This window comes from Bipolaris sorokiniana (assembly GCF_000338995.1).
Source record: "Bipolaris sorokiniana ND90Pr unplaced genomic scaffold COCSAscaffold_15, whole genome shotgun sequence".
NCBI lineage: Eukaryota > Fungi > Ascomycota > Dothideomycetes > Pleosporales > Pleosporaceae > Bipolaris > Bipolaris sorokiniana.
Genome location: NW_006911909.1, coordinates 382,465 through 382,970, shown reverse-complemented (window position 1 = coordinate 382,970; position 506 = coordinate 382,465).

Sequence of the window (506 nt, the reverse complement as noted above, 5' to 3'; positions counted from 1 at the left end):
ACAGCAAGTATGGACGCGTGCTGTTAATATACTCAGTGAGCAAACGGATTTAATATCACGTGCTGAGTGGATTCTCCTTGGCCCGGAGGCTGTTCGGGGCCTGGCCGAGACCCTGCATAGAAGGATGACGACATCAAGCAAACAGACAAACAAACAAACATTGAAAATTTTTCAACAGCTACGGGACTAGCTGTCAATAGAGGGGGGGGTAGTGTAACGGTTCGAGTACACACTGAACTAACATCCGAAAGGGATCCGAACATGGGCACGCACTAGCCGAGGGCAGATCTGCTGATATAAAACCCCACCTTCTCCATACCGTAGCTCGATAGATTTTTGATATCCTTTCGTACAAGGCCTATAGGTGTCTATTCGAATTAAGGCTCGTTTGATGTCCCACGCACTCCCATATGCCTCTGAGTGACACTACCGCCGATACTGATCCGAGTAGTCTTGCCTGCGCCGTTACAGCGTTCTATCGTCGCTAATAGTCGTCTAAACGCCAT